The sequence below is a fragment of the Schistocerca gregaria genome, chromosome 8 (genome assembly GCF_023897955.1).
Source record: "Schistocerca gregaria isolate iqSchGreg1 chromosome 8, iqSchGreg1.2, whole genome shotgun sequence".
NCBI lineage: Eukaryota > Metazoa > Arthropoda > Insecta > Orthoptera > Acrididae > Schistocerca > Schistocerca gregaria.
The window spans coordinates 506,978,240-507,003,781 of NC_064927.1; the positions used below are offsets into that span (position 1 = coordinate 506,978,240).

A 25,542-nucleotide genomic window follows, 5' to 3' on the forward strand; every position below is an offset into this window, starting at 1 on the left:
TTTGATCTCCCTCAAGACCTGTTGGTGTGATAGCTAGCGACATAAGGTGACCAGACGACGGATTCGCACGTCCTAATTGATGACAGAGGACGAGTCCTTCCGTTACTCTCATGACGTTGCTTCTGCCCGATGACGAATTCTAAAGCAAAGCATTTCGGGATTTCTTGTGCTCATCTTATTTGTCATTTTCTGTACGTACATACATATATCTACATCTACATCCATACTCCGCAAGCCACCTGACGGTGTGTGGCGGAGGGTACCTTGAGTACGTCTATCGGTTCTACCTCCTATTCCAGTCTCGGATTATTCGTGGAAAAAAGGATTGTCGGTATGCTTCTGTGCGGGCTCTAATCTCCCTGATTTTATCCTCTGGTCTCTTCGCGAGATATACGTAGGAGGGAGCAATATACTGCTTGACTCTTCGATGAAGGTATGTTCTCGAAACTTTAACAAAAGCCCATACCGAGCTACTGAGCGTCTTTCCTGCAGAGTCTTCCACTGGAGTTTATCTATCATCTCCGTAACGCTTTCGCAATTACTAAATGATCCTGTAACGAAGCGCGCTGCTCTCCGTTGGATCTTCTCTATCTCCTCTATCAACCCTATCTGGTACGGATCCCACACTGCTGAGCAGTATTCAAGCAGTGGGCGAACAAGCGTACTGTAACCTACTTCATTTGTTTTCGGATTGCATTTCCTTAGGATTCTTCCAATGAATCTGTCTGGCATCTGCTTGACTGACGATTAATTTTATATGGTCATTCCATTTTAAATCACTCCTAATGCCTACTGCCAGATAATTTATGCAATTAACAGCTTCCAGTTGCTGACCTGCTATATTGTTGCTAAATGACAAGGGATCTATCTTTCTGTGTATTCGCAGCACATTACACTTGTCTACATTGAGATTCAGTTGCCATTCCCTGCGCCATTGCGTCAATTCGCTGCAGGTCCTCCTGCATTCCAGTACAATTTTCCAATGTTACAACCTCTCGATGTACCACAGCGCAAAAAGACTCAGTGAACTTCCGATATCATCCAAAAGGTCATTTATGTATATTGTGAATAGCAACGGTCCCATGACACATCGCTCTTACGTCGGAAGACTTCTCTCCATTGAGAATGACATGCTGCGTTCTGTTATCTACAAACTCTTCAATCAACCACACAATTGGTCCAAATAAACGGTGGTCTCAATAGAATTGATGTTAACTGCATGTGACTGAGCATTTTCGTGTTGCATTCTGTAAAGTCATACAGGGTGTTTCAAAAATGACCGGTATATTTGAAACGGCAATACAAACTAAACGAGCAGCGATAGAAATAAACCGTTTGTTGCAATATGCTTGGGACAACAGTACATTTTCAGGCAGACAAACTTTCGAAATTACAGTAGTTACAATTGTCAACAACAGATGGCGCTGTAGTCTGGGAAACTCTATAGCACGATATTTTCCACATATCCACCATGCGTAGCAATAATATTGCGTAGTCTCTGAATGAAATTACCCGAAACCTTTGACAACGTGGACGTTGGCGTCATTTGGACCGCAGCTGCAACACGGCGAACGGAAACCTGAGGCCGCTGTTAGATCACCTGCTGCACTAGCTGCGCGTTGCCCTCTGTGGTTGCCGTATGCGGTCGCCCTACCTTTCCAGCACGTTCATCTGTCACGTTCCCAGTCCGTTGAAATTTTTCAAACAGATCCTTTATTGTATCGCTTTTCGGTCCTTTGGTTACATTAAACCTCCGTTGAAAACTTCGTCTTGTTGCGACAACACTGTGTTCTAGCCGGTGGAATTCCAACACCAGAAAAGTCCTCTGTTCTAAGGAATAAACCATATTGTCCACAGCACACTTGCACGTTGTGAACAGCACACGCTTACAGCAGAAAGACAACGTACAGAATGGCGCACCCACAGACTGCGTTGTCTTCTGTATCTTTCACATCACTTGCAGCGCCATCTGTTGTTGAAAATTGTAACTACAGTAATTTCGCAAGTTTGCCCGCCTGAAAATGTACTGTTGTCCCAAGCATATTGCAACAAACGGTGTATTTCTATCGCTGCTCGTTCAGTTTTTATTGCCGTTTCAAATATACTGGTCATTTTTGAAACACCCTGTATTTTATGTAGATAAATCCCCTTCCTCCTTCCTTTCTGCTTCATGTGAATCTTTCTGTTGCTGAATGTATGTGATGTATTCTATATTTGTGGCATTGTGATCGTGTAAGTGTATTGAGTGCTTCTAGGTCTGTGTTACTCCATTTCACTACTCCAAATGAGTAGGTCAGTATTGGTATAGCATAAGTATTTATACCTTTTCTTTTGTTTCTTGCTGTCAATTCTGTTTTCAGCATTTTTGTTAGTCTTTGCCTATATTTTTCTTTTAGTTCTTCTTTAATATTTGTATTATCTATTTCTATTTTTTGTCTGTATCCTAGATATTTATAGGCATCTGTTTTTTCCATCGCTTCTATGCAGTCGCTGTGGTTATCCAATATGTAATCTCCTTGTTTAGTGTGTTTTCCCTTCACTACGCTATTTTTCTTAAATTTGTCTGTTCCAAAAGCCATATTTATATCATTGCTGAATACTTCTGTTACCTTTAGTAATTGGTTGAGTTGTTGATTTGTTGCTGCCAGTAGTTTTAGATCATCCATGTATAGCAAATGTGTGATTTTGTGTGGGTATGTTCCAGTAATATTGTATCCATAATTTGTATTATTTAGCATGTTGGATAGTGGGTTCAGAGCAAGGCAGAACCAGAAAGGACTTAATGAGTCTCCTTGGTATATTCCACGCTTAATCTGTATTGGCTGTGATGTGATATTATTTGAATTTGTTTGGATATTAAGTGTGGTTTTCCAATTTTTCATTAGGAACTGTATCAATTTAGAATCCACTTTGTATATTTCCAATATTTGTAGTAACCATGAGTGGGGTACACTATCAAAAGCTTTTCGGTAATCAATGTATACGTAGTGTAGCGACCTTTGTTTCGTTTTAGCTTGATATGTTACCTCTGCATCTATTATCAGCTGCTCTTTACATCCTCGTGCTCCTTTGCAACAGACTTTTTGTTCTTCATTTATAATTTTGTTCTGTGTTGTGTGTCATTAATTTCTGTGTAATGACTGAAAATATTTTGTATATTGTTGGTAGGCATGTTATGGGGCGGTATTTAGCTGGGTTTGCTGTGTCTGCTTGATCTTAGGTTTCATATAAGTTATTCCATGTGTAAGTGTATCAGAGAATGTGTATGGGTCTGCAATGTAACTGTTAAATAATTTATCATTAAAATAAAATAAAAAGAAACTTCCACATGGGAAAATATATTAAAAACAAAGATTCCAAGACTTACCTAGCGGGAAAGCGCCGGTAGACAGGCACAATAAAATAACACACAAACACACACACAAAATTACTAGCTTTCGCAACCAACGGTTGCTTATTCAGGAAAGAGGGAAGGAGAGGGAAAGACGAAAGGATGTGGGTTTTAAGGGAGAGGGTAAGGAGTCATTCCAGTCCCGGGAGCGGAAAGACTTTCGTTTTCCTCTGATTGTTTAATTGATGCGTGTTGTTCTTTGTTTGTTTGCTCTGGGATGTGCGAGTCCATTACTGTATTTCCTTCTTCTGATTGCACATTATTTTGTTCCAGTATTTGTTGTACTTGTTGTTTGATGTTTTCTAATTCTGTCTGGGGTATCCTGTTATTTTTGATTATTACACTGATCTGATCAGCTAGTCGTTGTTCGGTTAAAAATTTTAGTTCTGGGTATCTGGTAATAAATGTTGTGTATACTTGTGATCTGCATCCAGTTGTATTGGTTCCTAGGTTTGTTGCTTGGTAATAACAGAACATGAGGTGTCGATTAACTTCATCTGACCATCTCACCCTCTGTCTTTGTTTTCCTTCTAGGGTGGTTGCAGGAAGCATATCCTGCACAACACCTCTATTTGGATTTAAATCATTTTCCAGTTGGCTAGCAGTGTGCTTACCAATGTGGGCGGGCATAGGGTTCAAGCGTCGTCTCCGACCATGTCAGCGCGTGTCCGAGGCTTCTTTAGTTGTGTCCTGAACCAACTAACCACACCAAAAGGGGGTCTAGCCCTATTAGTGGATTGTTCTTTTCGTGGCCTTTTACGACTGGCAACGGAGGCCTATTCTTTTCGCGGGCCTCCACGGGGATTATTATTATTATTATTATTATTATTATTATTATTATTATTATTAATATTATTATTATGTTGTACAGTTTTCTAAATGTGTGTGGAATTTGTTTTTAAATTCTTTCTCTGTTTCAGTGCCACAATTTGTGTAACTTCGTACAGCATCTCGTGTCAGGTTAAGCACTACATCAGTCATTGAGCCATTATGTTCAACTGACTACACGCAGGCTGATTCAGCTGTCCTACCTGTGGGTTTTACACAACCCGCAAGGCCTTCATATAGCACCCACAAGATTTTCATATTCTCTCGCTCGCTACGCTCCTACAGAGAAAATGAATAGCCTCTTTTGTAGGAAATTTAATGTAGTTAAATTTTGTACTGGGATACGTTTTCGGTAGAGGCCGGGCGTAATTTTCGAATTAGTCAAGAAAAAGCTATAAAAGTAACCGTGGTCTCTATCAAAAACGTATCCGGATACAAAATTTAACCAGATTAAATTTCCTGCAAAAGATACTATTCATTTTTTTGTAGGACTAATAGTCTGGAAGTAGCGAACGAGAGAATATGAAAATCTCGGACTTAGTTCTTTTTGAAGGCGTTGCGGATTACGTAAAACCCATAGGTAGGGACAGCTGAATCACTGTAGGTGGATAACAGGTGTGTGTGTGTGTGTGTGTGTGTGTGTGTGTGTGTGTGTGTGTGTGTGTGTGTGTGTGTGAAGCGAACCTGCTACGGCTACTCATGTAGTCACATGGTCATGTTTAACCCTGGTAAGAGAATTACAGGTTCGGGTGTTACAGAGTCGGGCGACAGTGTCCAGAAATACTAGACTTACACGTCACTCCCGGCGACCTGAGTGGTAAAATTACGTCATAGTTTAGGGAGAAAAGGCGAAGCCTCTTGTGGCGAGGAAAGCGCGAGCTTCCTCTGAATCCCTGACCAATACATTCGCCCGACACGTCTTACGTAGAGCCGGCAAAAGAATGTTCCCGACAGGTGGAGCGGGCACGGTGGGACCGCCTTCCGCGTCTGCCTTAACAAGTCGAGCGAGGGGATTCGGTATGTGTCGAATGTCAACGCCTCAGTGTTGTCGCAGCTGTGCAGACGACTAATACTTTCACGTGCTGCTGAAACATGGTAACAGCGCTGCCAGCTATGGGAAGCATTCTTTCGCCGAATGCACATAGGCTCGGCAGCCTCGTCAACAGGCAGCAACCAGTGTAGAAGCGCCACGGACTCGAACAAAAAATGCGTTACTGCATGCTGCTTCTTCCGTAAGAAATTCCAGCATTTGTCCTGTGGTGTACAGTCATTCGGCACATATTCCCTTGTTGCCGTTAAAATTTTCATGAACCTGACAACAGTGAGAAAATGTAGAGCGTTCAAGAAGTGGACGTTAGGAGTACCATGCCTCGGACCCTAAAGGTCTGCCTAAAACAACTCCAGCTGCCTACCGCATCCGCTGAAACAGAGAACCGGTGATTCTGATCGACGTCTTGCACGTGTAGAGCGACTCGCGCCCCTCCCCCCTTCACGCCTTGCCCTCCATAATCCCCACCACCTCTTCCCCTCTTGTCCCTGAAGCTGGTTCATTTCTTGCTGTCAGCGAAAGTGACGTACATCGTTAAGCACAACATTAAATAAGCGTTCCTTGAAATGTGTTATCGCAGACTGAAAGCTCACTCTGTCCTGGCTACAAGAGGCAGTGCCTTGTCCTCCTGAAATGCAGCACAGTTTCACCATTCAGGACGCCAGTAGTCACCCTTAAGTGGGTACTATTGTATAATGTTTCTGGACGCTGTAGGCCGACTCGAAGGCAGGTACACACTGTAACACCAGAATCTGTAATTGTCTTATCAAGATAAATATGACTATGTGACCATATAACTAGCTGCAGCCGCTTTAAGTTTCTGAATTCTCACAGTATTGCTCTTGTTGAAAATGTGAATTCCTCTACAAAGGCATCAATAACTGTTGAAAAGTTCTGTACAAACCACTGTTGAGCTTCCAAGGCTGTGAAGGATCGTGAGTGTACAGTAGTCACGAATATTGTATTTTGCGTCAGCCAGGTCATAGTAGACGATAGAACTGGTTAAACTATGTCAATATGCTTGGCATACTAGTCCATGTTTTATGAACGTGTCTTACGTAAAAATAACTTCTCATAATTTGTTAGTATATTTACCTTTGGACCAGGTGTGAAAAACCTTTGGCGTTGACGTATGTTTGAAGGAGAGAAAAAATCCATACGAACCTTACTCATCTGAGACCGAAGAAAACTTATCTTACACGGAGAGTTTGCCCCTGAAAGCTCGCCTTTCGAAGTCTAGGGAAAAAATTCAGTTGTACGTGTTTGGCACAAGCAGTTTGTTTAGAAAACACGGTCAACTGTTTGAATTTACATGGTGGGAGATTCGTCAATAAACAACTGTCAACGTAGTGAGGATTTACTTACAATAGTCGCTATCATCTTAATTTCTTGCTCGGCGTGCCAGTTGCTTATGCCAATAAAAAGCTGCGTAGCCGATGGGGCCATCGATTCTGTACGGAAGCAGTCACTTTACGATCCTCAACCGTCTGCATTAAATTGATCCTCAGCTTTTCGGAGCTCTTTTTGAGACGCATTACGCGCTGCTCTCGTCACTACTTGTCTGTTTGACTATGTGAAAGCTGGTAGATTACCTTGTATGTTGTCCTGGTTGGAAGTGAATTAAGTTTCTGAATAACTTGTGCGTTGCCGTTGTCGATTTGACTGTCTCAGCTGATATTTGTGTTAGACTGCTCTCCGCTTCGTTGACGACCTCAGCAAGTCACAGCGTTGAGTCTACAAAACAGAAAAAAATCAAAGATAATAAACTGCAGTTCGGCACAGCTGGAAATATCAGTGGCATGTCGTTTCTAAGATAACTTACTATAATCAGAATACACTGGAAAAAAAATCGTAAGCAAACGACGACTGCGCAGAGCAGGAAACGAAGTTCTGTGGGAATTAAGAAGTACAAGAACTATCTTAAGCAACCAACGGCTGCAAATGTTCGTTAGAAAAGATCGTAACATAAATGTATAAGCTACAACAGATAACGATGAAACAACACAGAAACATGAAATTGATCGCAAATACTATAAATAAATTTTTTTATTCAAATTACCACAAATGCAAGAAAACAAAATGTAAATATTTTTCTAGAAAATAGCATCCGTCGTCTGTAGAACAGTGACGTATTAAGTGATCACATAACGTCATCTGTGTAGCCGCCTGTTGTGTTAGCGGTATCTCAGATGAATGACTGCCTAGCGAAAGCGCGTTTCACTCTCTCACTGTGTTCGCATGCTTATCTGGGTGGTAACAGGCTTGCCTCCCGTGCAGTGGGCCCGAGTTCGATTCCCGGCCGGGTTGGAGATGTTTCTCCGCTCGTGGGCTGGGTGTCGTGTTGTGCTCTTCATCATTTCATCCTCATGATCGACGCTCAAGTCGCCCAGTGTGGCGTCGACTGAAATAAGACGGCCACTTGGTGGCCGAACTTCCTCAAAGGGGCTTCCAGGCCAACGATGTCATGCGCTCATTTAATTTCTCTCTCTTTGTATTCTCTTTATTCGAGATCTCCGTCTAGCAAAAAGGGCTTACACTGTGAAATCTCGCTATCATTGTAGAGGCACAAAAATGAAACCTTATGTAATACTGAAGATACCGGAATAAAAAACAAATCTGAACGACATGTTAGTACATGCTACACTTACTACTGCATGTGCGCTACATCCATCGTTTACACTCCACACACAAGCAAAAAATACTATTTTGGAAATTCCGTATTCTGGAAAACACCTCTCTCTCTCTCTCTCTCTCTCTCTCTCTCTCTCTCTCTCTCTCTCTCTCTCTGTGTGTGTGTGTGTGTGTGTGTGTGTGTGTGTGTGTGTGTGTGTGTGTGTGTGTGTTATCGAAAACTTTTCGACAGTTAACTGCAATATCAGATCGTTGAAAATTACGATACAGTAGTAAACGGTTTCGAGTATTGTTACTCTAGGTCTCAACTGCTACATTACCATCTATTTCTGTTGCAGATGCTGATGTTAACGTGTGTCATGAACTTGTAAAATTTAAGTGGCATAGTTTGCCTCAAAAGAGAGATGAAAGTTTTGTGCTATGCTGAGGACGAGTCATAGAGTAAATTACGGCCTAGATTAGGGTTAAGCATCTATCAAGATATTATAATTGTCATCTTTCGCCAAAAAGGTAACAATGGCCTAATAGGAAAAATAGTATTGTTTTATACGTCTGAAGATGCTCCTCAAGTCTCTAGTTCTATACAACTTCACGTAATACTAAATGTACTCCATCGGATATTCTCTTTTTCTGTGTAATTCCAAACTGGCTTTAGAAACTTCTTCCGACGTGGCACTACCTTAACCAGCGAACAAAGACTTATACTTCACTATTACATGCGATGGTTTATTCTTGCATTTCGTATTTATTACAAACAAATTGGTGAATAATTGTGGTTGGGACGAATGAAAGTCGAAGTACGCAAACGTGGGAAAGATACGTCCCATCGATAAGTACTACAAAGGCGTCATTACGGTTATCAGACTGTTAAGAGGCGTTTTATGGGTTAAGAAAATGTAGACATAGTGTAATAAATAGTTCATACCGTAGAGTTAATTTATATGATTGCATGATGTTTACGAGCCAAGTGTAAGTTAAATTCGTCATTGCGGGTGGGGGGTTGCTGCACGTTAATCCGTCAAATGTGTACTCATTTCGAAGGATAAAGTATTGTTCAAAACTTAAGAAAGATGTTGGTTCCAGTCACACCTTTTCTTGTAACAAAAAACAGCTGAGCTGCGACATCGTCGCAAACAAGCCGATTGGCCTTGCGTCTCTCTCTTCAAAGCTTTGAGTCGGTTTCAATACAGACATCGAATACAAAAATGTTAAAATGCCTGTGAACCACGTGTACTAAATCGCTGATGCCTTTGGACGACGTCTGTCTACACTAGCGATGTAATGAGGTGGAAAATCTGGAGAACAATCACGGGCAAACCTTATAATACTCAGTTGGAAGACTCTCTACAGGCTGGTTTACGAGGAACGTTCACTAAATAATGCAGCACATTTTTCTTCCGTAAGCAGGTTGGTTTTATTCAGGATTCCAATACACAATATTAGCCCCTCTCTTGTGGCTACAAAACGCTATATTTCGACATAATCTCCGTTGAATGCAACGGCCTCACGCCACTTCCCTGCGAGGGCCTGTATCGCCGCATGCTACCACCCTAGTGATCGACGTCGAAGCTCACGTGTGGGGCCTTCCGTTGTCGTGGAAGTACCCCAACCGATGGGCGAATGTGTGAGCCCTACCAACAGGCGTCGTAATGCGTAGCGAGGCGTTTGTGATCCGTCGATAACCTCGAGTGAGACTGTCGGCACGTTCCGACACTGCAGGACTCGCAGCTGTGTGCGGCCGGCCGGCACGCGGGACGTCGGACAGATCTGCGCGGCCTCTTGCGATAGGGACAGACGCCTCGCCCAACGACTCATGGTGTTTTTGTTCACTGCCAGGTCTCCGTAGGCATTCTGCAAGCGCCTAAGAATGTGTGCGATTCTCAGAGTTTTCGCTAAAAGAAACTTTGGGAGTTACGTGTAGTGTCCCCATCCATCGGAACTTGATGAAACTGAAGAGCTGAAGCGGGAATATTCGATGTCCCATACTAAAGTCTGCATGTTTCTTTTTGCAGTCGAAATTGCCTGAACACTCCTCATAATTAAAGCTAAGCTACTTGAGGTAGTGCAGACGGGAAACTATTTACTATATGGCTACTCAAATTTATAGAAATGATGATCCGAGTGTGCGCTGCAGGATTTGTGTTTCCAGAATGAATGTGTTGTTAGTAGGGTTAAGTGTCACGACCTCCCGTTAGGCGCCGGTACTCGAACGGTGACGTAGGATTCAAACACACTCACCAGTGTGCGTTACAGTTACCGACAGTCAGCGTGGCCCTGGACAAGACAAGCAGGGCTTCACTGCTCTATCAAAACGACAGCAACAGCACTACTGCTCCTCGCGAGTATGGACGCATTAAAGATTTGCGGAGTGTTCCTCTTTCGGCACAAGGTTTGAAGACCAAGATCGATAAGTCGGAATTAACTGGCGATTTGAGAATTGCTTCCGGGAGAGGCCAACGGCCAATTGCGCCACAAATTGTTGAAGATGTTACTGTTACCACGGCTGACAATGCTGGCGGCATTGTGCGACCTTGCTGGAGGCATTGTGCGACCTTCAAGCAATGCATGAGCTGTGACACGACAGCTGAACATGCCATAGTCTACCGTCCGTAACGTGCCGGGAACAGTTGTGAAATGGTATCCGTACAAACTTCCAGGCTGACACTGATGCAGCTGCTCATCATATTCAGCAACATTTGTGACCTGGAACGTAACCATGTTAAGCAATTAACAAATAGTACCGTCTCATGTGGAAAGTGAAGAATGTTTCTTTCAGCGGTTTACTCGTTATTTCTGTTCCGCATGTCCTTACAATTGTTTTCACGAAGTGTCATTCTCTTAAGATCACTCGTTTTTCGTGGGAATCTCTCAAGCAGCAAAAGTTTAATTGTGAACACCTTGTGTGTTGGAGACATATTTGAATGCTAACCCCATACATTATGCTCTCTTACTGTGTCAATGATCTTGTTGTTTGATTTTACGCGGGTATGCTTACGCTTATTGGTACATAAGTTCCGAAACACACAAATACATATTAGCGTAACAGTGTTAGACAGAAAAGAAATAGTTAGCAGTGCGCCTGCCATAAATATCTGATGCACCTTGTGAAACGTGTGTCCATAGTACAGCAAAAACCTTCCGTACTATATGATAGTATACAGAGATCCTTCGCCAGGTCGCGCAGTGTGTCTGCAGATCTCACGCGTGTGGACAAATCGCAGGTCGCAGCGATGGACGGCCGATCGCTTGGAATTCCAATGCAATCTGGCGAACTGAATGCCTCGTGTGTCAACAGGTCTACGGCTCTCTGGATGCGACTCATTTGTCTAGATATTAAGAGTGGTGATGAAGTCTCGTTTCATTTCCTTGACTCATGGAGAGTAATAGCTTTACTTTACCACTGATAGTGACCCATGGAGTACAAACCAGTCTAAAAAATGAAGGTGCAGTCGGAATGAGCACAAACAGAAAAACATTGGCACCCTCAAATTTTTCAGTGGTTACTGTCATCTGCCGTAGATCCCTCGAACAAAAGACCGTGCCAAGTAGCTGAAAGAAAGCGTAGATCACACCCGTCTACAAAAAGGCAACTGAAATTATCCACGACACTACCGTTCAATTTCTTTGACATCCATTTCTTGTACGACATTAGAACATGTTCTGAGCTCAAGCTAACGATATATCATACAGAATGACTTCCTCCATGCCAATTACCATGGACTCCGAAAATATCGATCATGTGAAATCCAACTGGCACTTTCCTCCCATGACACCGACAGCCATGGATCAGGATAGTTACGTAGAAGCACCATTTACCTACTTCCGAAAAGGAATTGACTCAGTATCACAGCTGCACCTACTGTCGAAAGTACGATCGTGTGAGGTATCAAGCGAAATTTGTCGCAATATTGAGGGTATTTCGGTGTGGAAGACGCAGCGTCTTATCTTCGGCGGAGAGATATCGACAGATGGAGAAGTAACTTGAGTTGTACCTATGGGAGATGTGTTGCGTCCTTTGTTGTTCGTGTCGCATTTTTGTCACCCTGCGGACGATATTAATAGTAACCTTAGACTTTTTGCAACTGATGCAGTTATCTATAAGGATACACTGCCTGAAAGAAGCCACAGCTGTTCAGTAAGATCTTAAGATTTCGCAGTGGTGCAAAGACATGCAACTTGGTTTAAATGTACAGAATTGTAAAATTTTGTACTTTACAAAACGAAAAATCTTAGTATCAGATGACTATAAATCAATGAATCCCAGTTAGAACAGATCAACTCATACAGTACGTGGTGGTAACGCGCTGTGGAGACACGAAATGGAATGATGACATAGGCTAAATACACTCCTGGAAATTGAAATAAGAACACCGTGAATTCATTGTCCCAGGAAGGGGAAACTTTATTGGCACATTCCTGGGGTCAGATACATCACATGATCACACTGACAAAACCACAGGCACATAGACACAGGCAACAGAGCATGCACAATGTCGGCACTAGTACAGTGTATATCCACCTTTCGCAGCAATGCAGGCTGCTATTCTCCCATGGAGACGATCGTAGAGATGCTGGATGTAGTCCTGTGGAACGGCTTGCCATGCCATTTCCACCTGGCGCCTCAGTTGGACCAGCGTTCGTGCTGGACGTGCAGACCGCCTGAGACGACGCTTCATCCAGTCCCAAACATGCTCAATGGGGGACAGATCCGGAGATCTTGCTGGCCAGGGTATTTGACTTACACCTTCTAGAGCACGTTGGGTGGCACGGGATACATGCGGACGTGCATTGTCCTGTTGGAACAGCAAGTTCCCTTGCCGGTCTAGGAATGGTAGAACGATGGGTTCGATGACGGTTTGGATGTACCGTGCACTATTCAGTGTCCCCTCGACGATTACCAGAGGTGTACGGCCAGTGTAGGAGATCGCTCCCCACACCATGATGCCGGGTGTTGGCCCTGTGTGCCTCGGTCGTATGCAGTCCTGATTGTGGCGCTCACCTGCACGGCGCCAAACACGCATACGACCATAATTGGCACCAAGGCAGAAGCGACTCTCATCGCTGAAGACGACACGTCTCCATTCGTCGCTCCATTGACGCCTGTCGCGACACCACTGGAGGCGGGCTGCACGATGTTGGGGCGTGAGCGGAAGACGGCCTAACGGTGTGCGGGACCGTTGCCCAGCTTCATGGAGACGGTTGCGAATGGTCCTCGCCGATACCCCAGGAGCAACAGTGTCCCTAATTTGCTGGGAAGTGGCGGTGCGGTCCCATACGGCACTGCGTAGGATCCTACAGTCTTGGCGTGCATCCGTGCGTCGCTGCGGTCCGGTCCCAGGTCGACGGGCACGTTCACCTTCCGCCGACCACTGGCGACAACATCGATGTACTGTGGAGACCTCACGCCCCACGTGTTGAGCAATTCGGCGGTACGTCCACCCGGCCTCCCGCATGCCCACTATACGCCCTCGCTCAAAGTCCGTCAACTGCACATACGGTTCACGTCCACGCTGTCGCGGCATGCTACCAGTGTTAAAGACTGCGATGGATCTCCGTATGCCACGGCAAACTGGCGACACTGACGGCGGCGGTGCACAAATGCTGCGCAGCTAGCGCCATTCGACGGGCAACACCGCGGTTCCTGGTGTGTCCGCTGTGCCGTGCGTGTGATCATTGCTTGTACAGCCCTCTCGCAGTGTCCGGAGCAAGTATGGTGGGTCTGACACACCGGTGTCAATGTGTTCTTTTTTCCATTGCCAGGAGTGTATAAAGCGGGTGGAAGATTTCGGTTCGTGGGAAGAATACTAGGATTAGAATCAGTCTACAAATGAGGCTGCATACAGAACTATCTTAGACCCATCCTACATTACTGCTCAGGGTTGTGGGACCTACCCCAAATGTGACCAACCGGGGATACTGAATGTGTAGAGACAAGCGCGGCACGACCGTTCACACGTTGGTACGACCCTTGGGTGGGTGTCACGGAGGGCACAGAGGCATTTAACCAGTCATACTTCCCGCTATCCGTATGTGAATGGAAGGGAAAAGGCCCTAACAATTGTTGCAGTAGAACATACCCCCCTGCCTTGCACTTCACAGTGGTTTCCAGAATACGGATGTAGATGTAATGCGGAATTTCAAGTTTTTGGTATAGAAATAGAAATTTATGGGAGCTGCATATTCATAGTGAAGATGTGCAGACCTCCATTTAGTGATTTTGTATTAAGTATGACAACTAGACGAATTGTTAAAGTTTTTAACTTCCAAGCAGAATGAGATAGTATAACCGGCAGAATGAGATACTATTAAGTGGCAGTTTTAATTTGTGTGTTCAGTGTATACCTATTCTACAGCTGAGCGTAAGTCTCTTGTCATTTCGTGTAATCTAAATCTCTCTCATACAATTTACAAGAAGATGTATGTAAAGCAACAGTGCTGCATTTGATAACATTTCTATAGACTCTTCGATATTTCAGAAACACTCTGTTGACACATGCACTTAAAGTAAAAGGCCAATAAATAAAAAAATAAGAAAAATGGTTGCCTTTAACATGTATTTGTGAAACAATGTATTCTGCAACATAGCTTATAGTTGGTAGTTTCCAAGAGAACCGCTTCAAAACAAGTTTAATAAATTACAATTTCTGTTTTTTAAACTTTTTTTTTGTAAGTATGAGTAAGCAAATGGACAACAACTGCCTCTGTTGCCAAGCATAGTTAATTTTACACCGTAGATCTTAACGAGGGTGACGTTCGAAATGCTGCATGATACTATGAGTTCTCGGTAAATCGCTCGTGTATGGCGCAATGCACTCGAAGCGAGCAACCAATTGCAGGAGATACCGCCAGCAATTTTTGTCGCTCGTTGCGGTGCGCCTAAAATGCTATTTCTTTGGACTCGCAAGAGCCCCGATCCTTCTGGTCACGCGGTAACTATGACGTCATTCGACCTAATCACAGGCTCGGGGTGCAGCAGTTAACGGGTTCCGTCCAACGTGTGTGCTTATTTCTCCCCACCCAGTGTTCCACGCTTGTGCTTGTTGGGCAAAAGATGACCCTGCCTGCTCCACCAAAAAAGAAAAATCTTTCGTAGAGGTCGCTTGTGACAGTTCGTCTGCTAACCAAATTGCTACCCTTGTGGTTGAGAAACTCTTCGACAGAAGGATGAGCTTCCTAAGTCTTATTACGACGTACGCTAAGATTTAAAGGTTATTTGTAGTTTCAGTATCATGAAAGTAAGACGAACACGCAAAATTTAACTACTAGCACAGGAATATCTGTAACTACTGCAGTGTGCACACGTATTATGCAGATAACATACAACGTATTCCCGGGAATGTTTAATGTTGACACTGACTACGAACTGACGTTTTTCTGTAGGTCGTAAATTTGTCTTATTCGATGCGAAATAGCAAACGTCGTTTTCAGAAGGAATATGAACTCTGACTCCCAATAGTCGCATCAATTATCTGTTGTTACTGGAGTCACGAGTCTGTTTTATGGTATTTGAAGATTAATTGTGTTACAAGTACGCTCTTTGTAGAGAATATAATCGCAACCCACGAAAGAATCAGTGATGTACTTGGTCCGCGTATGTTTCAAAATTTTTCTGCTATTAGTTGACTGTCTAGTTAACGCTATGTACAGTTACGATTGTGGATTCTTATTTATGTCATACTTTTTAAACCTGTTATTTGTTCCCGTCCTCATCACCAGTAAACCTTCTGCGTATTTAACGAGTATATTATTTGATTCGGTACTTTAATCTGTGGTGGCTATTGTAGCGTTATTGAGGTAATTATTTTCACACTGTAACAAATGTTTCAAAATTATTACTTAAATTTCAACCAACTAGTTTGTTTGGAAATTGATTGACATTGACGGGTTGGATTATTGTGTCGCCGGAGTAACAATTCATTAATTGTACGTTATCTACGGAAATTTTTAATCTTGTAAGGACGCCAACATTTGAAATTTGTGACCTGTAGATTAGAACGCATCACGATTACTTCGCCTGCACGTTAAAAGGACAGGCAACGTAATGGATCGTATAGCTTCGACGTTCATTACTAATTCACGCTACTCGTGTAGAGATTAGAAGCACGGCTTCATGTGCAGTGCGACCTAGGCAGGAGTGTACATAGTACACAGCGACCACGTCATTACAGAAGCTACTCGATAAGAAAGGGGGACGCAAACCAACGAATCACTGGTAACTTCTCACCGAAGGCCGACGACGTCGAGACGTTCCACATGGTCGATTTCTACGACTGACATTTCGACACACATTACTTGACTGGCAATACCGTGTACAATATCACTGGTGTGACCGGAGGTAGCAGTTTAGAATAGCAATGTAGCGGCGAGCGCAAAGGAAGTATAAACAATTGTTTTACTGATTAAGTACTCCCAAGAAATTGGAATAAGCTGATGTAACTACGTTACCTTTAGAGTTTTGACATAATGGTCAATAAATATGTCGTGTTTGGCTATAATTTTTATATAGCAGATGGAAGATGCAAGGAAAGGAACATGTCTCAACACAAGCTTTAACTACAAACATCTTACGTATTTTGGCTTTTGTGCTGTATGTGAGCCTAAATAATTACGTTAGTTTGTCTTACCCGAAATAATGGCAGTATTTAAATAGTTTATGTGCATTTTAGGGCATTTAATAATCTGCTATTAACAAACTTAGCTTAATACTGTGGTTTTAGCCAGTTTTGATCAACTTCTGCTTTTCTTCGAATAATATACTCGTAATGAAAATGCTCCTTTAAGTAGATCTTGCAACCTCAAACCTCAAACTCAAAGTAGAACTTGCTATTTGTCGTTGATAACAAGTCTTTATTCATTTGAGTGTTCTTCCGAAAACTATAGTCTGCCTTAAACGTGTATGTATGTAACTTGAAGCACTTCTCATAACACTATTCTACATTGTATTGTTTAACACAACTAATACGCAATTCTTTGCACAACTGCAGAAATTCTTCATATCACGTAATAAGGCCTACAACGTCATTTCGTTTTTGAAAATAGTGTTAGTACCACACACGAGCTTGCTGACGCCGCCATCTTACTTTACCAAACGTCAGACTTCAGAAAAAGCTACGTCTTCGCCAGTCTAGTAATGTGTGTGTGTGTGGTTTCAACTATGCTACTTCGCGGGCAGTGCAGTAGAACACCGAAATTTACGAAAGGAAACCGAACTGTAACGAAAACTCTTGTGATGGCTACGGAGACACATTGTGTGAGTGAGACAAGATGTAAGCTCATCAGGGATAGTGTATATATTCCTGTTAACGTGCGCCCTAGCATTTACATTACGTTTAAGAAGTTTCTCCCACACCCTGCCCCGCTGTTTACACTTTTTGCCTGTTGTATCAGGACTCAAACGAATCTCATCTATATTACTAGGTGGCTATCTATCGGTTTGCTGGAGCAACAAAAATTTTGATTTCAGTATTTCATATAGTTACTGACCTAATTTAAAAATATAAAAGGCCGTCACAATCTTCTCATTAAAGGGTATAATCTTACATGAAAATTTGAACACAATAAAAAAGTATTACAAACTGTGTGTTTGTCGTGAGGCAGCGTAACTGATGACGTGCAAATACATGGACTTCATTCACCCAGTACTTGACAATGAGAGCATTCAGCGATTTCCGTCAAACTTGGCATATTATTTCAAACCTTTACGAAACTTTTTTTCCACGACGCCCCACAAAATAATGAAAGAAAAAATACACTTGGTGCATTTTCACTGTTCGTGCAGTAAAATTTTAGAAGACATGACGTTTTAATTTATAACTTCTTTACTAGCGACTCTAGTCGCAACAATACCTGCAAAATTGTCAGTTCAACTGATATGACATCTTGAAGACTAAGATGCGTGAAAAACTAGCTTTTGTTTAAAACGGAGCGCAAATTACTCAGAGTATTTGTACATTCATCCAGTGTTCCATAATGAAAGCCCTTAGTGACTTCCAACAAATTTCAAACATACTTTCAAACTTTTTCTGATTTATTTTTCTTGGTAACACGCTTAATGTCAAACATTTAACACCGATTGACTCATTTGTAAAGCATTCAGACGTTTTGAGTCGTTTTATACATGGGAGCTCTATTCTTTAAATAATCGGGGGGGGGGGGGGGGGGGGGCGGCTGTATTGCTAAATTATAATCTGGAAGTGCGAGAAGATAGAATGAATCGAACATTGAAACAAACGGCTTTTCGAACAGTAGTGTCTCGGAAACTCTTGAGAACAGAGCATAAATCTTAAATTCACATTAGTATGTTGGTATGTCTGTTTCTTCCAGAACCTCTTTGTATTTATACACCGTAAACTAAGATACATTATGTAGCAGATGTTACGTAATTCGTTAATACACACACACACACACACAAACTCACTCCTTCTCCCTCTCCCCCTCCCTCCCTCCCACCCCTACCCGTCTCACAGAACTGCTGACCGCCTTTGTTTATCTTGACGATCGCCCTGGCAACTGAACTGCCAATAATGTCGCCGAGGTGTTGCAACCGCACGCAACGTTGTGTCGAGGTGCAGAGTATTTACCACGTAAAGGCGTGACCCACGAGAACGCACGCCTCTCTGTAACGCTACGTTTTCACTGCTTACAAAAGCACCGGGATGGAAACTGCGGCAGACCTTCCTAGTGAAGAACTTGTGGAGCGGCGGCCGAACCGCCCCGCGAGGGGGCTCCGGCCACCAGTGCCAGACGCTCATTATCATCATGACCTGGACATGAAGTCGGGATCTAATTACGTCTCAGGTTATTAGCTGCGGAGGGTGGGGATACGATCTACCGGTGGGGGGTGGAGGGCTAAGGTGCGTTCATGTAATTCAGACTTTAAATTTATCATGCATTTGTAAAGTTATATATAACCAACAATAATTCCTGCCAACTTTGTAATGAACCACATGGACACGTTGGCAAACATAAGAAGTTAATAAAGGCGTGAGGGAGAAATAACTACTCGATGAAGGGTGTGATGACTTTATATCTGGTTTATGAGTTGGCGCAGCTCTACAAAATAGAGTAATACATAGTAAAAATAAGATAGTTACTGCATAATTTTTCATGTGTGATGTAATTGATACAAGCATACCCCAGTCTATGGAAATTTAATACTAGTTGCTTGGTTAACATATGTGGAACACACATTTAAAGAAACAGAAAAAATTTATACATTTAGGGGTACATGCTGATGACTTCGTTTCTTTGACAAGTGACTGACTATACATAAAACATTAACCTGCATCAGTCGCGGCTTTATTATGGCACTGCGTGTTTCGATGGTTCACACCACCATCTTCAGGTTTAGAATCGTTTAAGTACGTAGTTGGTGTTAGTGAAGACCACAAACGCCGCTACACAGCAGCAGACCAAGTGCAAGGCGGGCTGTGTTGCTTTTTTTAAGGGGGACAAAGTCGAAAAAAGCTGCATACTGCTACTTGTTGCGTTTGTTCTCCACTGCACGTCACTCATATGTTTACATCGTCATTTCACAGGTGTTTAGTTTCGTTGTTCAGCTCCTTTGCCCAGCAACATAAACATAATTAATAGTGGGGAGGACATGCAACAATTAGAACTTCGCAGCCTTTTTTCGACTACTTCCGTCAAGAGTCCTAACATTTCCTGTCTTGAACTTGGTGCGCTGCTGTGAAAAGACGTCTGTGCTCTTCACTAACACCAGCTACGTAACGAAACAACTGTTCTCATGGAAATGATAGTGTGGACCTTCGAATCGCAGAGTGGCACAGTAGATACGTCACTGGCAACAGAACTATTTTCTTAAACTTGTCAACATTCACTGGCCACGTGATGCCATCCTTTATGGACGAAATATTCAAGTGACTATTTCTGTTCAAGAGCTGATGTGGTATAGATGGAGTTTTTGGATAGATGGTCAGAGTTTTGTAGCTGGATATTTCTCCACTTTCAGTGCCACAGTTGGATTCATAAAAAGGGTAGTCTTTGCTTCTAGCGTTGTGAATAGCCATGCTACTCGTAAATTCTTAGGGATTCTTAACAAATTTCGTAAATCAATAAATGCACCTTGAGGTTGTGATTAATATTACCAGGTGCGTAGAGAGACGCCTGCTGGATGTACCTTTGTGAACCCCACACACAATTCCAAATACCTTCTTTTGTGCAATAAACACTTTTATTCTAGGTAAGAAGTTTCAAAATGGTTCAAATGGCTCTGAGCACTATGGGACTTAACTTGTGAGGTCATCAGTCCCCTAGACTTAGAACTACTTTAACCTTGCTAACCTAAGGACATCAGACACATCATGCCCGAGGCAGGATGCGAGCCTACTTGTCGTGCGTTTCCAGACTGTAGCTCGGCCACTCCGGCCGGCGAAATACCTTCTTTTGTGCAATAAAAACTTTTATTCTAGGTGAGAAGTTACACCAGAATAGTATCCCGTAAATTATAAGGCATCACTGAAGGGAAATATGCTAAATATATTAACTTTTAATATATTGGGTTTTTAATCCCCAACATTGGCAGTTATTGTTATGACAAAATTAGGCGAACCTAGACGTTTTAACAGGTCCACTAAATAATCACAATTGACATCTTCGAACTTGGTGCTCTGTTTGTTATTTCATGTTGGTATACTAGATTTATAGGTGGTGTGATATTTGACAGTACTGAACTTGATGAGATGTAGAACATTTGTGCAAAAGCAGTTAATAATTTTAACAGAAACGCCATGTAGTGTTTCCTCTGTGTGCGCTTCTTTAGTCGGCTTCTGTGGCGATACCTGTAAGACACCGCTAGCCCACGCCTCTCGCGGTGTGCGTTTAACCCCATTTAAATGACGCGCCAAGCGCGCGCCCAGCGGCTGTACGATTAATTAAATAATCGGCGTGCTAATCACAGTTGAAATCTCTGGTCCAGAGGGACGTGAAGAGGCTGTGGTCCAGAGAGAGAGTAGAGTCAGTCGAGTCTTGTTCAGTCTTAAGAGTAAGTCGAGCTAGAAAGTGTCTTGTGAAACGATCATTCTGTGGATAATATTAGTGTGATGATTTCTTTTATATGTGTTGTGTTGTCTTCTTCGATGAGTAAAAAAAAAAATATAGGTAAAAATAAATTTTTGTGATGTCCATCAATAAGTTCATTCCAGTAAAAATAGAACCACTTCCCTTCACCTTTATTCACCCTTTTTCCTTTCTTTCCTTTCAACAAAACAAAAACAAAAAATTACCACCCTCCCCCTTTTTTTTAATTCCGGACATCACACTTCCCAGCGATGCTTGTCTTATCTCCAAACAGGACCAAGTCCGCCTCCTGATTCAAATGAAATGGCAGGTAGTTAACATCAACAAGAACAGTAGTCGGTCAATGGCAGTGATAGAACCCTGTGGGTCTCTTTGCAATTTCTTCCCTTGCAGGTAATGTGGCATCTCGGTTTGTGTTACTCGAACAGCATGTGCCAAGTTTCTGTATTCTGTTTTTTAAGTAAAGACTAAACCAACGATGTATCCCATAAAAAATTAACTTCTCTAATAGAATATTACAATTGACGCAAACAAATACATTCGATAACTCAGACGATGTGGTGATATTATACCACTTCAGAGATTTAATTATATGCCCAGTAAATGAATAAAACTGTACGCTCATTGATCCCGTTCAGACAACAACTCTGTTACTGATCCAAGAAGCAGACTTCTTGTTAAGCTGTATTGGAACAGTATATTTAAATACCAACGAATCGCTGACAAGAAGTATCTCTAACTGCCGAGTGGGTCGGTCAAAGTCGTATTTGTTTCGAAACACAAACTTGGTGGCATATAAATTATAACAGATATTTGCTTTGTCACGTATTTCTCTAACAGATGGACAAACAACTTCGTTGACAGATCCAGTGTTGTATGTAAACAACAATCCGATAAACAAGAAAACATTATCTGCTCGTGCCATAGCGTCCCACATTGGGTTATTCCGAAAACGACAGCCTCAGAGTTCCTAGAATTTAAATCATACCTTGTCAGTGAGGAAAAAATGGTATCGCTGTCAAACTGAACGTCGTGGCGGTCACCAACAGCACGTTAAAATCGTGATGTAGAAAAATCACATGACCCGAACGTATTCTATCAATAAACAAAAAAGTTGGCTTGGTGAGACAAAAAATATTGTCCCACGCGTAATACTATTGTGACCATCAGCGTCATCAAAGAAGTCGTGTAGATGAGAATGTTCAACAGGAGTCAGCGGTTATAGTCTCAGTTCCGGGTGGAAGCGAACTCGCGGCCTAACACGGCTGGGGCCAAGTTATTTGGTTATTCATTTTAGCGCTGATTCATGTTAGTGTCACACATACGTATTGAATATCACTATGTAAAAGTTTTGACTCTCAGACGCAGCTTACCCGCACTGTCTCCTACGATAATCTTCAGTTACCATAGAGATCAACAGCCGTATGTGATCACAAGTATAGAAATCAGATGTCGCGTATACAAAAAAACATCCACAGGTCAACAGAACGAGCTGGTGTCACTCGGCACCCAAAAAGTGCTGCATTCACATATTCTGCCACATTCGTAATAGGAGTTTTCTCAAGTTCGAGAAATATTGTAATAGTTAAACGATAAAGATCACAGTTCATTTCGTGGCTTACTTAAATTTACTTCACTGTATAGTTCTGCTTGAAGTAGAAGGAATATGCAGCTGTTTAAAAGTGGTTAGAATACCTGATAATGTTTTATAATACGTCGGATTGTCTTCGGCTAAGACCAAAGGTATTTCCTAGAAAGTTCAGCATCACACACATTTCAGCACAGTCGACGTCTTAAAACTCTTCAGTATCGTAAAAGTGGACACATTTATTGGGCTCAATACGTTAAGCAAGGTGAAAGCAATGATTAGCGCCTGTAAACTAGTAAGTAAAGGTTCCAGAAAATCTCACTTATTACAGTTTCTACAGTTGCAACTAACTGTAAAAGTTCCTTCTTCATATTGGCAACCACATCGAGAAATTCCTTAAACGAATGGGACATCTAAGCCTTAATCTGTATTCAAACTTATTTATTGCACAATTTGTTAGGACTTTTTATTTTCGATTTTTTTAAAAAAACTCTACATTATTGCCACAAAACGTGAACACAAATGGCGAGAACTTTAAGGGAAAACATTTACGTAGGAGGAGCTTCGATACATATGGAAATGTTTCGATTCGCAGCTTTCGCTCTTCTTGGCAGAAAGGTAACTGATAGATACAGCCCGGGAAAATGTCCGAATATGTAAGGCTGACCAAATAATGAAACAATGCGGACCAACAATTTGAACATCGGTGCACGCTTATATGAATATACAGCGTCCGAGAAAAGAAGCCTTGAAGGCCCAACGGGACCGACCGGCCGCCGCGTCATCCTAAGCCGTGAGGCGTCATCGGATGCGGATACGGAGGGTCACGTGGTCAGCACACCGCTCTCCCGACCGCGTGTCAGTTTTCGTGCCGGAGCCGCTACTTCTCACTCAAGTAACTCCTCCACTGCGCTCACAAGAGCTGAGTGCACACCCTCTTCCCAACATCAAAGCCCGACAGCGCTTAACTTCGATGATCTGATGGAAACCGGTGTTACCTCTGCGGCAAGGCCGTTGGCATATTAACACTTACACCTGCAGATAAAAGGCAATAAAAATGAAAAAAAAATTGACAGTGTGTGATGTAGCAAAATGGAAAACTTTAAAATAAAAAATTTGCTTAGTATACATACGATATGAATAGTGCTACCTTTTTAATAACTTTATTTCTCTTATTTTGGCAGCTTATTTTCGTCGGGTACACGCATTAGATTTGTAAAGCTGTTATCCTACTATCGGTTCTGTTTTGAGATCAGCGTTCTCCTCAGCACACGTTTCCGCCGTATGCACACCAACTATCTGTCACAGCACCAAGAAGAGTGAAATCTATAAACTAAAACGACCGGAAGGAGGCCATGTGAACACGCTGCCATTTGAATAAGTAATGCACCATTTCCTAGGTAACTATCTTTCTGTTAATTTACATTATCACCATTTATCTTGTAGTCTCGTGACAGTAATGTAGTCAGCGTTCTTAAACAGCTAAACACTCGCTAATGGCTTAAAACTCGGGACTGTTTTTGAAAGGAAGCAGTGGAAATAAAGGGGGAAAAGGCCGCAATCGCTTGGTTGCAGGTTTACAGTGTGTGCCCTGCTTAGTGTGTGCAGTTTACATAATTCATTCACTTTGAACGGCCTTGGCGCGTGGGTGGTCAGAGTGATAAAACTAGTGACGATCACCGCCAGGGGCTCGCCGCAGTCATCTCACAATTAGAGTACACTGTCCAGGTTCCCACAGGCTCACCCCCGACTCCGTTCTCGTGTTCTCCTGTCGGATTCAGCAAATACCGCCGGAAGTACTGACTCGTTTAAATCTCAGTTGAGAAACCTTGCGAAAGCGGACAAGGTTCGTTTGCGTAGTTTGTGATACAAAGCGGTGTCATAGTGCAATTTCTACAAATACAAAAAGTTACTGCTTGACAAGCACGAAGAAATGTCGCTGTACAGTACATATATATCAAGGATGAGAAATGGATCACACTTTTGTTTGGTGTACTATTGCCACGGTGTATCAAGAGCACAAGTCCACGCGCTATAGTGGTTAATCAAAGATGAGGTGCAGGACTGACTTACCATCGGGGCTGCAGTTCTTGCCTCCCAGACATACAGCGACCGACTCATTCGACGTAACGTAACGCAACGCAAGGTACTGTCCAGTCTTGCAGTGATTACGTTGTGGCTCTAGAACCTTCTATTTCGGAGGCAGCAAGTGGCTCGCTCTCTGACTGGTGCCGCAGTCACTTCCACTCGCTGGTCTTCACTGGGGCACCCACCACAAAACTGAACCAGGAACGCCAGAGGGAGGATCGCTGCACTGAGCCGCTTTCCATATTCCCCGCGGTCTTTGGAAAGTCAGAGATATGACAAGAGTGCAGCGTGCAATTCGGTGCCGTAAGATACTGCAGTAACTGACCCTACTGTAAGTAAGAAGTAACTCAAAAGGTACTGAGTTACTGTTAAAAAAGATGACTGAAGACCCACAAAAAAGCAGATATACTGTAAAAGTTGAACGACGTACCGTTGTCCTAATAAAATATTGAAAAAGTTAGTGCTTTGATGTTACCTACTCGAAACTTACGGAGAGCCATTTCAGAATATTGCGCGTTCAACGTTTCTGAGGCGAACTGCGGCCGGTTTGTGCCGGAAGACAGGGTGGAGGCCGACAGACGGTTTGTGGTTGCAGGGAATCTTCTGACCTCTCCTCAACGCTGTAGTGGTCCCGGAAGACCCAACTGGTACAAAGTAAGTAAAGCGAGATGACGTAATGACTGGGAGACACGTAAGGGCAGGTTTAAGTGCCTAACTGCCAAGCTTTTCCCTATCCTCCGCGCCCATAGGCAACGTGTATGAGTTGCACCTGTGAAGTTCATGTGCAAAGTGCAGACGACTACAACTGAGTGCGTGTAGTTTGGTGTCGCGTTCCTATTGCAGGTGGTGGGGGGAGGGAGAGCGTGGAACCCGGTGCAAGCCCGCGGCCCGCTCCTCCCGAAGAGCACAGAGGAGGCCGTCGGAACACCA

General features: G+C 42.9%; 1 protein-coding gene across 1 annotated transcript in view; it reads right to left on the reverse strand.

The window, feature by feature from the left end:
• LOC126283971 (glucose dehydrogenase [FAD, quinone]-like) overlaps positions 1–25,542 on the reverse strand; it is a 153,806-nt gene that overhangs the window by 103,843 nt on the left and 24,421 nt on the right. The window contains exon 2 of the mRNA XM_049982430.1: positions 6,860–7,001. The gene's annotated coding sequence lies outside the window, so the exon portion shown is untranslated. The remainder of the gene's footprint in view (positions 1–6,859; positions 7,002–25,542) is intronic.